The 15,564-nt window shown below is 40.3% G+C and overlaps 1 protein-coding gene across 4 annotated transcripts in view; it reads left to right on the plus strand.

Annotated features, from left to right (window-relative positions):
- The first annotated feature begins 11,823 nt into the window (after positions 1-11,823).
- The window catches only part of trafd1 (TRAF-type zinc finger domain containing 1), a 43,800-nt gene continuing 40,059 nt past the window's right edge, over positions 11,824-15,564 (plus strand). For 3 of the 4 annotated variants that reach the window (XM_043715559.1, XM_043715560.1, XM_043715561.1), the window contains exon 1: positions 11,918-12,120. The gene's annotated coding sequence lies outside the window, so the exon portion shown is untranslated. The other variant, XM_043715558.1, reaches the window with a different exon arrangement.

Here is a 15,564-nt window from a genome sequence, read left to right on the forward strand (position 1 = left end):
TTCAGGTGCTCAGCCAATTACTTTTCAGAGTTTTTGAGGTTTCCTACCCTCTCAGGCAGTACATTCCAGATGAGTGTAAAAGGTTTCCCTCAAATCTCCTCTAAACCCTTGCCCTCCTCCTTAAAATTGTGCTCCCTTCAGCTGATTCATGCCCCTCACAATCTTACAGACCTCAATCAGGTCCTCACCTCAGTCTTCTCTAAAGAAGTCTATCCAGCCTCTCTTCACAGCTAAAATGCTCCAACCAAGACAACATCTTGGTGAATCTCCTGTATACCACCTTCAATGTAATCACATACTTCCTATAGTGTGGCAACCAGAACTGCACACAGTACTTAAACTGTGATCAACTCGGAGTTCTGTATAGCTCCAACATGACATCCCTGTTCTTATACTCTATGCCATGACTGATGAAGGTAAGTGTTCCATAAGCCTTCTTAATCACCTTTTTTTTCCCTGTCCTGCACCTTCAGGAATCAGTGGACAAGCACACCAAGATTCTGTGTTCCTATGAAGTTTCTCATGTTTTTAGCTGTCAAGTAATCTGAGTTTGAGGCTTAATGAAAAGATACTGATAAAGGTTCAGAAATTCTATTAAAATTTATGGACAATGTTTATGAACTACGGACAGACTTTGATAAATTTAGAAAGCAGGATGGATATTCTCCAGATCAATATATAATGAATTTTAACAGTTTAAAATCTGAGATTGCAGAAATTCTGCTTTAAGATTCATGAATCTTTAATATGTTGGACTGTGCTAAAATGTCAAGTATGGTTAGACTTCCTTAGTAAGTGGAGTTAGATTTTCAGAAAAAGATATACTTTTGGAACAGATGTCAGCTTTCATAAAAAACATTTCTGGGAAAACATTCATTTCCAGTGCCCGTAGTACCTCAAATAGGTTATTCAGCAATAACAAAAAGAACAGAGGATTCAATTGGAGTGGCAATGCAAGATCCCACCCAGATTCAGATCAAAAGTGGCAATACTAAAGGACAATCATGACTAAAAGTCGTGAAGGTGTGGCAACAGGAATTAGAGAACTATAATTGAAGAATGATTTCTGGAAACACCTGGCATATGGTTAACAGGTGTTTTAAATGTGACTTAAAATATTGTTATGGAATAAAATGAAATATCAAGCTTTTCAAAATTACAGACAACATAGAAGTTTCAGAAGGATAAATATTGTGATCCTGATCAGGCTGAGTAATTGTACCAGTGAAAGAAGTTTCAGTTCCTGATTAAATGGTTTTATCCCAGACACATTAAATTGCTCTGTGATGGATAGTGGATGTGCACTCACAGACTGTCTAGCTTTAAATAACAATTACCAAAGTAAGGCCAAGGAATTTGAGAGTTTTGCATATTTTAGGTTTCGGGATGACAACATATTGAAAGCACTAAAAACAAGTTCTCTACCACATAATTGGGGTAAACCACTATATCAGCACAGACATAATGTCAAGTGCAATACCCTTACTTCTTAAGCAGTCCACCAATGAAAAAAGGCTGATATTTAACTGGACATGAAACATGACAAGGTCATTGTGTTTAAAAAGTTTTTTGCAAGTTTACAGTTCTCACAATATAGACATCATTTTATTCCTTTTAACAAGACACAACTTCTCTGATCAAAATATTAGGCAGTTATTAGCATCAGGACATAAGAACTTCAAGGCAAAAAGTTAAATTATCTTTAAATTATATCAGCAGTCTGCCCATCCATTTTCTCACAGGTTAAAAATTCAACTAAAGAATGCAGGAGTAAGGAATGATTAGTAGTTTACATGTATGGAAGGGATCAACAATAAATGTAATATGCGTAAAATACCATGGCCCATAATGTGTCTCCCTTCAGCAAGAGACCTTAATAAAGTTGAAGTATTGGATTTAAAGGTATTGGGTAAGGAGATGTATGTTTTCAATTTGCAGTTGGCAGATGCCAACTAGATTTGGTCAGTCTGCAATAATATATAATAAAGAGTAAAAGTGTATAAGGTATAAGGTGGAAAAAAATGAATGGGGAACAGAGGGCAGGTACCAGTTAAATTCCTAACTTATAATGGTAGGGAACTTGCCAATGATGAATTTAGGACGAGGTGTAAAAACATGTGGTCATGAAAATTGTAGCAAAATATCCCTTTAGTAATGGTCTGTGTGAAAGAAATCATGTGGTAATAGATGCAATGCTTTTTAAAATCCTTGCAGACCAACCAAATTGTAAATGAAAATCTGCCCTGGTATATTTATTACAGGAGGTTGGGCATACGATACACACTGAGTTGATTTTTTTGTGGGCGGCAATCCAAAAATGTCTTTTGTAATGAATGGGTATCCCCAGCTTGTGGAAGAAAGTGTAATGAGTTCTATTTTTTATTCTTAAACAATTTTCTTTCAGTAACATCTCTTATCCTTTTTATTCTTAAACTATTCAAAATGGTGCCGGATTGTGGTGACTTTTGAAGCTTTTCACCATATTTTATTGTTTTATTCACTGTAAAATGCAAGTGACAATAATTAATTAATTAATTAATTCATTCATTCATTCATTCATGCTTTCTTTCTGAGTACCTGAAGAAAGCCTTGCAGGCAGGGAGAAGGACATTCATTAAGATTGATGTTTCAGGGCAAATCTGACAGGCCTTAATGCCTTAGAAATCAATTTTCACCAAGTGGACATGATATATTACAAAAGACAAGGGTAGAAAGAGTGGAAGTTGGGGTAGAGTAATCATAGAAAAACATTTTTAGTGTCTGGCAACCAAAGGCCATGAATTACATACTGAGAGAACAAGTCATAGATGCAATCTGTGATTTATTTCACCATTATACTAGCTGATAACATTTACAGCACAACACCAAAAACTTTTATGGAGATTTTACAAAACAAGATTTACACCAGTCCAAGAAAACAAAGAAATAAATGGATGACCTTCGAACATTTTGAAGCTCAGTGGTTAGCACTGCTGCCTCACAGCGCGAAGGACCTGGGTTTGATTCCAGCCTTGGACGACTGTCTGTGTGGAGTTTGCACATTCTCTCCGTGTCTGCATGTGTTTCCTCCGGGTGCTTTGGTTCCCCCCCACAGTCCAAAGAGGTGTAGGTTAGGTGAATTGGCCATGCTAAGTTGCCCATAATGTTCAGTGATGTGTAGGAGTGGTGCATTAGTCAGGGGAAATGTAGAGTAATAGAGTAGAGGAATAGGTCTGGATGGGTTACTCTTCAGAGGGTCTGTGTGGACATGTTGGGCCAAATGGTCTGTTTCCACACTGTAGGGATTCGATGATCTATGATCTAAAAGAGTAGAATTTAAAATTGAGAATTTAGAAGAGAATATGTTTGTGTGGATGATCAGGAAATGGGAATTGTCTGGATATGCAAACCAGGAGGAGAGAAGAACCTTGGACAAACTAAATGTGTGGAGTTTATAATCTGGTGTCCCACGCCGATATATGGACAAGGGTCCAGAGGTAACAATGGACTGAATGACTGTTTCACCAATTATGAGCTGAGGCAGGGATGAATTTAGGAGCTGTTTTGGAGGGAGAAACAATAACTCTTGGTGATGATTCAAATATCTTCTTGAATTGATCTCAGACTCCATTATATGAAGGATATTATTAAGCAGGAGAGGGTTCAGATGAGATTTACCAGGGTGTTGTCAAATGGAAGGTAGGAGTTATAATTAGAGTGTGGATGAGCTGGGTTTTCTTTCACTGGAGCATGGGAGATTGAGAAATGACCTTATGGAAGTTTACAAAATTATGAGGGGTATAGACAAGAATAATCTTTCTCCTCGGATCTGAGCTTTAGGACTAGGGGAGCATAATTTTAAGATGAAAGGAAAAAATTTAAAAAGGACAACCTGCTTAAAAGGGCAACCTTTTTACACAGAGAGTGGTTCATGTATGGAATGAACTTATAGAGGAATTGGTGACTGTAGGTACAGTTACAATGTTTAAAAGACATTTGGATAAGTACATGAATAGGAAAGGTTTGGAGGATTATGGTTCAGGCACATGTAGATAGGACTAGTTTAGTTTGGGATTATGGTTGTCATGGTCTGATTGGACTGAGGGATCTGTTTCCTTCCTGTATGACTCCATGATTCTATGAGGCACCATGAAATTTGTATACACATACATTGGACTGTTATGGGGAGCAGATGAAAGGCTGATTGTACATAGAAAATGTGATGAGAGATGCAGGACAAGACTATTTGTCTCAAAGAACAACAACTGAAAATTGACATCAAAGTGGCATATATGCCAAAAGGGACTAGTGACTCGAGGAATGCCACTATTATAGTTTAGCAGGGAAAGCTACCAGGAACTACAAACATTGGTTAAAGGTACAAGATGAGGCATATGATCCATGGATTGGCAAAAAAGGTAAAAATACAAGTTCTGAAAGTGGACCTGGAAGTGAACATGACTTGAGGAAAAAAAATTTAAACTTCTGAAAGGAATTCTGATCATAGGAGGGAAAAATCTTATAGTGGTAGTTCAGAACAAGATAGGAGGTTGAATAGAGGTTATAGTTTGACAAGTTGGGAATGCTGTGAGAAGGTAAGACCTTATGATCAAGATGTTTTAGTGGTTACAAACAAATTAGAATATGTTGATAAAGGATGCCAAACAAGAGGAATTAAAGTGCTGGTAAAAATATGGCACATAAAATGAGGTATCAGATAACTACCTTTATCATACTGTTGGATATGTACAGTAAGAATACTCCCTAGTGAAACCTACAACACTAAAGCCAGACTAGTGGCTATGGGGTTTAAAGAAAAACTTGTTGGAGTAGATTTCCTTAACTGCAGGAAATATAATCTTGAAGATCTTCATCATTCTTTTAGCAACATAATCCTGGGCAAATACTTCCATTGGTATAAAAGCTGCATTATTGCAGGGTGAAAACTTTCAAAGGGATGGAACCACTTAATGTAGCAGGTGATAAAGAAGGGAAGCTATGGAAATTGAACAAATGTGATTTAGGTTGAAACATTCAGTCTGATTGCTGAAAGCAAGTTACATTCAACATAAGGCAGATTTAACAGTGTCCCACTGGTATCAAAAGAGAAACTAGTATCTTTATGAATCACAATTACGATTTTCTGTGCAGAATTTCGATGGAATTGGTGCAATGTGTAACAGATAAAATAAGCTGGGAAATTAGAAGAAGTTGATATTAGAAGTCTGAATCAGGGTCTTTTGTGTTGGACATTATGCAGAATACGTCAGGAGAATATTTGGATCAAATCTTATTTGGAAAGCATTAAACGCATCCGAATAAAATGGGTCAAGTCTACAGAGAAAGATTGCTTTGCATCGAGGGAAGAAGCAGACCAATTAAGAAGTTTGATCGGACAATTAACTTATTTACACATTCTGTGTTTACAGAATACTATGATAAAACATGTTGTTGAGAAAATCCCGACAGTAAATACAACGTTACAAAAATTACATATAGAAAATATCCATTCAGTTTACAACCTTATGTGACCCAGAAGATATCACCAAATCCTTTTTAGCGTTGCTTAATGTGCCACTCTTCTGAATCATTAATTGAAAATGGTGGAGTTTCTCATATTCTTAGTGGGAAAAAAATAATAAATGTTGTCCATCGACCTAAGAAGCCAACAAAATAAAAATGATAGTTAGAAGTTCCTCAGCAGGTGAAACATTGGCACTACTATACAAGGCAGTGTGAAAACATTTGCTAATAGAATGTTATATTGATAACCATTCTCTTTGGGGAAAGGTAAATTTGACAAAGTATCTAGCTGAAAAAAGATTGAGAATTGGCCTTACTCGCATAAAAGAAATGTTAAAAAAAAGAGTTCACTCAAATTGTCAGTTGTCAGATTGTTTCACAAAAAAAGATGAATGCTCCAAAAATATTATTGAAGATCCTTGAAGCAAGGAAGAATTATAAGAACATGAAAAGCAAATATTTTGTTTGGCTTGTCTTGTCATTAAACATTTGTTTGTGTTCAAAGAAAGAAGAGGGAATACTAAAGGTTGTTTGTATCATAAGTAATACGGAAACAAATAATTTTGTTACAGATTGGCTGTTTTATAAAGTAGGAGAAAGTGAGGTCTGCAGATGCTGGAGATCAGAGCTGAAAATGTGTTGCTGGAAAAGTGCAGCAGGTCAGGCAGCATCCAGGGAACAGGAGAATCGACGTTTCGGGCATAAGCCCTTCTTCAGGAATGTTTTATAAAGTAGCATAGAATATGAAAATTATTTTGTTAAATTTTCTTGAGATCAAGGATTGTTTTTATGTCTTCAAAACATTTATTTAAAGAGAAAAAGGGAATCTGTTAACATAATAAGCAGTTAAGCAGGTTTATCGGGTAAATTGATTATATAATTAGCTGTGGAGAGAAAAGGTTAACTGGAGGGGCCCTCTGGTGGCACAATGTGTCTGGTGTCTCTGCTCCTGGACCAAGAGACTCAGCTTCAAGTCCTACCTCTGCAGAGGTATGTAACAACATCTCTGAACAGATGGATTAGAGTCATAGAGTCATAAAGACATACAGCATGGAAACAGATCCTTTGGTCCAACCCGTCCATGCCGACCACATAATCCAACCCAATCTAGTCCCACCTGCCAGCACCTGGCCCATATCCTTCCAAACCCTTCCTATTCATATACCCATCCAAATGCCTCTTAACTTTTACAATTGTACCAGCCTCCACCGCTTCCTCTGGCAGCTCATGATTAGGAGAAATGGGTTAAATAAACAAAAAATTAAAAAGGAAAGGTGGGACTGGGGTGTGGAAGGAGCTGTAAGACTGAATAGTTAATAAACTTCAACCACGAAGTAAGGTCTTTCTTCTTTATTCACTGACTGGATCTGAATTGACAGCAGCCAAAGTTTCAAAATAATATGGAAACAAGAAGGAAATTATTTTCTCAGTGGATCATCAGTATTTGGAATTGTACTCCTCAGCAAGTAGTGGAGGAAGGTCATTGAATATATTCAAGGCTGAAGAAGACTGATTTTTGATTGACAAGGAAGTCAAGGGTTATGAGGGAAAAACAGGAAAGTGGAGATAAGTCCACAATCAGTGCAGCCATTATCTTACTGAATAATGGAGCAGGCTACAATGTTGTGGTTCTGTTTGCCGAGCTGGGAATTTGTGTTGCAGACGTTTCGTCCCCTGTCTAGGTGACATCCTCAGTGACAACCGGAAGCAGCAGATACAAATCACTATACATGCTGGAGGAAACATCACAGAAGCGCTTCACAGGAGGCTCCCAAGCACTGAGAATGTCACCTAGACAGGGGACGAAACATCTGCAACACAAATTCCCAGCTCGGCGAACAGAACCACAACAACAAGCACCCGAGCTACAATTCTTCTCACAAACTTTGAGCAGGCTACAATTTCTAATGTTCTTAATTCTAAACCTCTGTTTCTTCTTTCCCTCACTTAAAGTTATAATACCATTCCCAATATCAGGTTTGTAAAAATTTATTCATTTTGTGGGATGTGGCATGGCTGGCTGGCCAGCATTTATTGCCTGTCCCCAGTTGCCCTTGACAAGGTGGTGATGAGCTGCATTCTTGAACTGCTGCAATCCACCTGCTGTGGGTTGACCCAGAATGGCATGAGGGACGGAATTCCAGGACTTTGACCCAGTGACAGCGAAGGAATCACGATATATTTCCAGTCAGAATGGTGAGTGACTTGGAAGGGAACTTGAAGGTGGTAGTGTTCCCATATATCTGCTGCCCTTGTCCTTCTAGTTGAAGGTGGTCATGGGTTTGGAAGGTGTTGTCAGAGAATCTTTGGTGAATTTCTGCAGTGCGTCTTGTAGATAGTACACACTGCTGCCACTGAGCATTGGTGATGGCGGGAGTCGATGCTTGTGGATGCAGTGCCAATCAAATGGATTGCTTTGTCTGGGATGGTGTCAAGTTTCTTGAGTGTTGTTGGGGCTGCACTCATCCAGGCAAGTAGGGAGTGTTCCATCACACTCTTAACTTATGCCTTGTAAATAGTGGACAAGCTTTGAGGAGTCAGGAGGTGAGTTAGTCGCCACAGTATTCCTAGCTTCTTACCTGCTCCTGTAGCGACTGTGTTTATGTGGTGAGTCAAGTTGAATTTCTGGTCAATGATAACCACCAGGATGTTGAAGGTGGGGAATTGTCTCTTATTTGTGATGGTCATAGCCTTGCGTTTCTGTGGCACAAATGTGACTTGCCACTTATGAGCCCAAGCCTGGATCTTATGGCTATTGAATATGCTTCAGTATTTGAGAAGTTGCGAATGGTGCTGAACATTGTATAATCATTGGCGAACATTCCCACTTCTGACCTTATGATGGAATGTAGGTAGTTGATTAAGCAGCTGAAAATGGTTGGGTCGAGGACACCACCTTGATGAACTCCTGCACGGATGTCCTGGAGGTGAAATGACTGACCTCCAACAACTATGACCATCTTCCTATGTGTCAAGTATAACTCCAACCACAGGCGAGTTTGCCCTTGATATCCATTGATTCCCATGCATTTCCCACGTCTAACACACCTAACTTATACATCCCTGAACACTATGGGGTAATTTAGTATGGACAATCCACCTAACTTGCATATCTTTGGACTGTGGGAGAAAACTGGAGCACCCACAAGAAACCCATGCAGACACGGGAAGAATGTTAAAATTTCACAGACAGTTGCCTGAGGGTGGAATCGAACCTGGGCCCAGTGCTAACCACTGAGCCACCATGCTGTCCCATTGATAGATACCTTATCACAAGGGACATTTTGCATGTGAGCAGGTGAATGCTAAGGGCTGAAGGAATGAGACGGTGGTGTTTTCCATGTTGGAACTGCATGCTAATATTCCTGTTTGGCTCAAAAATCAATGTGAGGGAGCCAACAGAGAAATGACTGAATTTTACACATTTCAGATGCTTATTCTTATCTTATCAACTCTCTCCCCTTTGCAATGAGATGCTATTGAAATCCTACTTCTTTGACTAAGCTTTTAGTTATTTGTTCAAATGTCTCTTTATATGGCTTAGGGTTGAATTTTTCTTGAAAGTGCTTGTTATTTTGGGGTATTATAGAAATAGTGGAGAGTGTGGTGCTGGAAAAGCACAGCAGGTCAAGTAGCATCCAAGGAGCAGGAGAATCGATGTTTTGGGCATAAACCTTTCATCAGGAATGTTAATCCATCCATTCCTGATGAAGGGCTTACGCCCGAAACGTCAATTCTTCTACTCCTCTGATGCTGCCTGACCTGCTGTGCTTTTCCAGCACCACACTCTTGACTCTGATTTCCAGCATTTGTAGTCCTCACTTTCTCCTAGTATTATAGAAGTACAGTGGGGAGATGATGGCTTAGTGAACAAGTAATATAGAGACTCGAGTAATGTTCCCAGGACTTGGGTTCAATCCCATGACAGAAGATAGCGGAATTTGAATTCAGTTAGAAATCTGGAAGCAAAAGCTTTTTAGGGAAGAAAAACTGCTGGTCTATTTGTGACTTCAGACCCAAAGCAATTTGGTTGACTCTCATTGTGCTCTGGATATCACATGATAGGAAGGATATGAATGCATTGGAGAAAGTGCAGAAGTTTTTTACAAGAATGGTTCCAGATATGAGGTTAGGTTGAAGAAGTTGGGGTTGATCTCCTTGAAGAGAAGGTCAAGATGATAACTGATAGAGGATTTATAAATCCTGAGATGGCTGGATAGAGTAGGTGAGAAGTGACATTCTGCTTGTAAAAGGAACAAAATTTAAAGTGATCAGTTAAAAGAAGTGTGGAAAAATGTTTTCACTCAGTGAGTAGTTAGCTTAATGAATACACTCGGGTATGGATAGCCCTTCCTGCAAGTGTGGTAGAGGCTGGTTCAATTAAGGCATCCAGGAAGACTTTCGATAATTATTTGGATAAAAATACTGTGCAAGGGGAAAAAAAACCAGGTGATTGACACTAGGAAATGATATGATATTCATTTAACAAGCCACACATTTATTTGTGGGCGGCACGGTGACACTGTGATTAGTACTGCTGCCTCACAGAGCCAGAGACCCGGGTTCAATTCCCGCCTCAGGCAACTGTCTGTGTGGAGTTTGCACATTCTCCCTGTGTCTGTGTGGTGGAGGTGCTCCAGTTTCCTCCCACAGTCACAAAGATGTGCAGGTTAGGTGAATTGACCATGCTAAATTGCCAGTAGGAGAAAGTGAGGACTGCAGATCAGAGCTGAAACTGTGTTGCTGAAAAAGTGCAGCAGGTCAGGCAGCATCCAAGGAGCAGGAGAATTGATGTTTCGGGCATAAACCCTTCAGGAATGAATTGCCCATAGTGTTAGATGAAGGGATAAATGTAGGGGAATAAGTCTGGGTGGATTGCTCTTTGGAGGGTCGGCGTGGACATGTTGGGCTGAGGGCCTGTTTCCACGCTGTAAGTAATCTAATCTAAAGCCAGTGCAAGCATGATCCACTGAATGGCTGTAACAATACTATGATTCTGTGAAGTTTTTGTTGTTGAGACTGGAAAAATGAGTCTGGAGTATGTGAAAAATGGGGAACCAAACATGATCACAGGGTCAAGTTGCTGAATGGCCTTACAATAGTAGATAGTCATTTTGGTCCCAGGCAAAATCTGAAATGATATCACTTAGCATATTTTGTATATAATAAAGTAAACAAATAACTGTGGACCCTGAAGATCTGAAACACACAAAAGCAGAAATTGCTGGAGCAGGTATGGCATCATCTGTTGAGAGAGAAAAGAAGAAACAGAAGAATCTAAGGAAAGGTGTTTGGACTCAAAATATTGACTCTATCTTCTCTTCTAAAATGTTAAGATTGCTTCTAATATCTACTTCACCTTGGTGTTGATTTGGTCTGACTATATAACACCTCCACTCTAAAAGCAAATTAGTATGGCAACCACCTCAAACACTAAAATTGAGATAGTACACTGTTTGTGGGTGTTGGTTAGCTTATATGGCTGGACAGCTGGTTTGTGATGTAAAGTGATGCCAACTATGAGGTTTCAATTCCTGCCCTGGCTGAAGTTAGTATATTGTCAATATACTAAATTCAAAACTTGATTGGAATTTGGTATTTCTTCGGAAATAATTTAAACTGATTGGCCTAATTCAAATTTGTTTTTGTCTCCAGGCAACCAGCTACACTAGCTGCTGAACCAAAAGATTACATTGTATATTGTTTAGAACACTTGGTGCTGTCAGGTAGTTCTGCCAGCTTTTAACTTTCTTAAAGGTACAGTACACCCACATCTTCATAACAACCATAAAGAACTCTTCTTCTCAACTTCTCCCCTCACGTGAAATCTGGTGGCCCTCAGGCTAAACCACCACTATGTGGTTCTAATGAGAGATTAGCCTGATAGTCTGGTAGGGCTATGGCAACTTTACATTTTACTCTGTTTCTTTTTCTAAAGATACTGCCAGACCTGTTGAGTTTCTCCAGTAATTTCTGTTTTGTATGTTTCACATTATTTATAATTTACTAATTTTCATTCTCTGGTCTTAATAGAAGAATTTGCCTCTAAAGGAAAAGTCAATGACTTGAAACGTTTACTCTGCTTCTCTTGCTACGCCTGCTAAGAATTTATAGCAATTTTATTTTCTTATTTCCAGCAATATTTCTGCTTGTGACTACCAGTGAGACCTCCCAGTCTTAGGAGGTCGACACTGAGTTAGGCGGAGATTGTTGGATACACTACCCTCTTGACCTGACAAGAGCTGTGTTGACGAACCGGGCGCTGCGGTTTGGGGCGGGGAGAGAATATCTGCGTCATCGTGACCGACGCGCGAACGAACCTATCCCCTGTCGAGACCGGCCGCCGGTTGGGCCAACGAGCAGCGGGGTGGTGCCTCAGGCGGTGTTTGCGGCCGGGTTTGTTGCTGAGGTGAATAAACAGCCGAGAGCCGGCATCCCGTCAGTGAGAGGAATGTTGCTGACAGCACTGCTGCTTGACGGAAGGGTGGTGTCGAATTGAGGAGGGAATCGGGGTAGTCTTATCGGGTGTTCTCGGCATTTTTTCCCCCCATTACCTCCCCTGTTTTCTTTTTCTTTAGACTCATTGGAGTGTTTGAGGAGCTACTTCAGCCAAGGACGGTGAGTGTGGGGGTGGGGGTGACGGCTGCCGTTTCCGCCCAAAGGAGGAAACAACTGTCTGTTCACAGAGACAAGAGAGAATATACATATATAAACAAAGATAATTCATTTTAATTCCGTTTGAAAATCCTTACGAGTAAAACCCTCTGTTGAAGGGATTTGTGGTGACTGTCCTCCTGCCCTTGTGAAAGTGAATGTTGAGGCTCAGTTTAATCCACCCTCAAAAAAACCTGAAAAGTTAAGACAAAAAAAACTTGTTTTTCATTTCCAAAGTCGAGGCTCTTATTTTAAGTTATTTTTCTTTGAAAGCGGCTTCCCTGTTGTCCAATGAATGGTTCCAGTAGTGACGTAACAAGGGATCCATTTATAGGATGGTTCAAAGTGACGTAATTGGGGAACTACAGGAATGGCGCTTGGTCACTTCCTTGGACCTCCTATTAATGTTAAATATTGCCTGTTCATTGTTTTGCAGCTATTGGGTCTAAAGGGCAATCTTTCTTACAACTGACTTTATGCTGCAGTTGGTGTTGTTTTCTAGCAAGTTGGTTATTGTTTTGCAACTGCTTATTTTGGGTTTCCACTGTCAGGACTACTGCCAGAAATTTTTGATTGCTCCATCCCTTTTTGGTAGAATTGTCTGGTTCTGTGACAATTCAGTGCAGTTTTGCATAACTACTATTGATTTGTGGAGCAATGTAGAGAAAGAGGAGCTCATTTGGCTCATTGAGCCTGCTACCTTTTTTCAAAAGTAGCTAGTTCCTTGTTGTTCCTCCTTTATCTATACTGTTTTATTCTCTAATAGTTGTCCAGTTTTGCTTAACTGGAACCGTAGACCTTTTATGTTACACTTCTCTCTGGCAGTTTAATAGAAATTGAGTGCCTTTGTGAAGCTTCCATTCTTCTTTTTGCTGTAAACTTGCTGCATTCAGCAAATGTTTAAAATGTTGTGTCCAGGAGAATAATCAATTTATAAAGTGGCTTAATAAGATCCACTGGATCTTTCAGCATCTAAAGAAATGTATTTTCAATGCAAATTCAAAGAATGAGATTTAGAGCCTCTCATCATGTACTATTTAACATTTAGTTATGACTACCTGAACATGGAAATAAGTGCATTTCAGGAAGAAACTGTAGAACAGGAAGGCAACCTTTACTTGTTTGTGTAATGTGGGCATTGCTGGTTATGCCAGTATTTATTGCCCATTCCTGATACTTTAGAGGGCGGCTAACTGGCAACCACATTGCTGTATTTCATGAATACAAGGCCATTCCAGGTGAGGATGGCACTTTTAGTTCTGTTTGAGGACAGTGGTAAAAGCACTTGGATTTTAAGCAATCAACAGTGGGTGAAATATTGCTCCTGGGCTTGCTTTATATTCCAGACTTTGGGATTTGAACCCTAATTCCCACAATATTAGCCTGGGGTTCTGGATTGCTCATCTAGTGATATAACAGCGCCAGGGTCAATTCCCGCCTCAGGCGACTGTGTGGAGTTTGCACATTCTCCCTGTGTCTGCGTGGATTTCCTCCGGGTGCTCCGGTTTCCTCCCACAGTCCAAAAAAATGTGTAAGTTAGGTGAATTGGCCATGCTAAATTGCCCGTAGTGTAAGGTGAAGGGGTAAATGTAGGGGAATGGGTCTCGGCGGGTTGGTGTGGACTTGTTGGGCCGAAGGGCCTGTTTCCACACTAAGTAATCTAATCTAATCATTTCTTCCTAAATACGTTGCCTGATTGCTTCCACTGTCTTTTCTACAATCAGTGAAAATGCCTAAGTGCCAATTTTATTTTTAATATACCACTTGTGAATAGTTTGATTTAGTACTGACTGAAGTATATTTAAGCTGAGCTGCTTGTAAATTACAATTGTTCTATTCATGGTGCACTTTAAATTGGATCTGTTCTGGATTCACCAACGCAACAGCTGGTAAATGGTCAGTGGGGAAAGTACAAGTGGCAGCACAGTTGGGTAACGTGGCTGTCGAGACAAAATCCTCAAGTTCAGTTAAGAGCAAAATACTATACATGCTAGAGATCTGAAAAAAAAGTCAGTGTGAGAGGAGCTCACCATATAGAAGATAGAACATAGAAGAATACAGCGCAGTACAGGCCCTTTGGCCCTCGATGTTGCGCCGATCCAAGCCCACCTAACCTATACTAACCCACTATCCTCCATATACCTATCCAATGCCCGCTTAAATGCCCATAAAGAGGGAGAGTCCACCACTGCTACTGGCAAGGCATTCCATGAACTGACGACTCGCTGAGTGAAGAACCTACCCCAACTTCAGTCCTATATCTACCCCCCCCACCTTAATTTATAGCTATGCCCTCTTGTAATACCCGACTCCATACGCGGAAAAAGGTTCACACTGTCAACCCTATCTAACCCCCTAATCATCTTGTACACCTCAATCAAGTCACCCCTAAACCTTCCTTTCTCTAATGAAAACAGCCCCAAGTGTCTCAATCTTTCCTCATACGATCTTCCTTCCATACCAGGCAACATCCTGGTAAACCTCCTCTGCACCCGTTCCAGTGCCTCCACATCCTTCCGATAGTATGGCGACCAAAACTGCACACAATATTCCAGATGCGGCCGCACCAGAGTCTTATACAACTGCATCATGACCTCAGGACTCCGGAACTCAATTCCTCTACCAATAAAAGCCAGTACGCCATATGCCTTCCTCACCGCACTATTTACCTGGGTGGCAACTTTCAGAGATCTGTGTACATGGACACCAAGATCCCTCTGCTCATCCACACTACCAAGTATCCAACCATTAGCCCAGTACCCCATCTTTTTGTTATTCTTCCCAAAGTGAATCACCTCACACTTAGCTACATTGAATTCCATTTGCCACCTTTCTGCCCAGCTCTGCAGCTTCTCGATATCCTGCTGTAACCTGCCACATCCTTCCTCACTATCAACAACTCCTCCGACTTTCGTATCATCCACAAACTTGCTCACCCAACCTTCTAACCCCTCTTCCAGGTCATTTATAAAAATGACAAACAGCAATGGTCCCAAAACAGATCCTTGCGGAACACCGCTAGTGACGGCACTCCATGAAGAAACTTTGCCATCAACTACTACCCTCTGTCTTCTTCCATCCAGCCAATTCCTAATCCAAACCTCCAACTCACCCTCAATGCCATATCTCCGTATTTTCTGCAGTAGCCTACCATGGGGAACCTTATCAAACGCCTTACTAAAATCCATATATACCACATCTACCGCTTTCCCCTCATCAACCTCCTTCGTCACCTTTACAAAGAATTCAATAAGGTTTGTGAGGCACGACCTGCCCTTCACAAAACCATGCTGACTATCCTTGATCACATTATTCCTATCCAGATGTGCATAAATCCTATCCCTTACAATTCTCTCTAAGACTTTGCCCACAACAGAAGTGAGACTCACCGGCCAATAGTTACTAGGG

Source organism: Chiloscyllium plagiosum, chromosome 25, assembly GCF_004010195.1.
Source record: "Chiloscyllium plagiosum isolate BGI_BamShark_2017 chromosome 25, ASM401019v2, whole genome shotgun sequence".
NCBI classification, from domain to species: domain Eukaryota; kingdom Metazoa; phylum Chordata; class Chondrichthyes; order Orectolobiformes; family Hemiscylliidae; genus Chiloscyllium; species Chiloscyllium plagiosum.